Here is a 498-nt window from a genome sequence, read left to right as displayed (position 1 = left end):
TAAAAACAGTTGACTGTACTTATGGTAATCAGTTTTGTATAACTTAAAATAATTAAATAAATGAATAAATCCAAAATGAACATGCAGTACTTTTGTTGTCTGGGATTGATGGGCTGATTTACATGTATGGTAACTAAAAGTACCAGCATGTTAAATTTATTACACTTTGTATTACTTTCTCTGTAGTTCCTAATGGACTTAATTATGGACTCTGGATATTTGCACTTATGTACTTGATACTGAATGCATAAATAAATGTTACTAAATGTAGAAAGCGTTCCCTGTCTTGTCATGATTTTACCAGGAAATGCAAAAGTGGTAAGAGATGGGGTTACCTGAAAATGTGCCAGGAGGACTGAGATCAAGTACTCACCTTGCTCCTTCCCCCAGGGCTACAGGATCCAACCCTAGCCTAGTTTATGTGCCTCTTAGGTTATTAATATATAAGGAGTAGCAAGGAACACTCTTCATCTTACATTAGAAATCTGTGAGGTTGGT

Source organism: Marmota marmota, unplaced genomic scaffold (assembly GCF_001458135.2).
Source record: "Marmota marmota marmota unplaced genomic scaffold, marMar, whole genome shotgun sequence".
In the NCBI taxonomy this organism is placed as follows: domain Eukaryota; kingdom Metazoa; phylum Chordata; class Mammalia; order Rodentia; family Sciuridae; genus Marmota; species Marmota marmota.
This window is presented reverse-complemented; position numbering follows the sequence as displayed.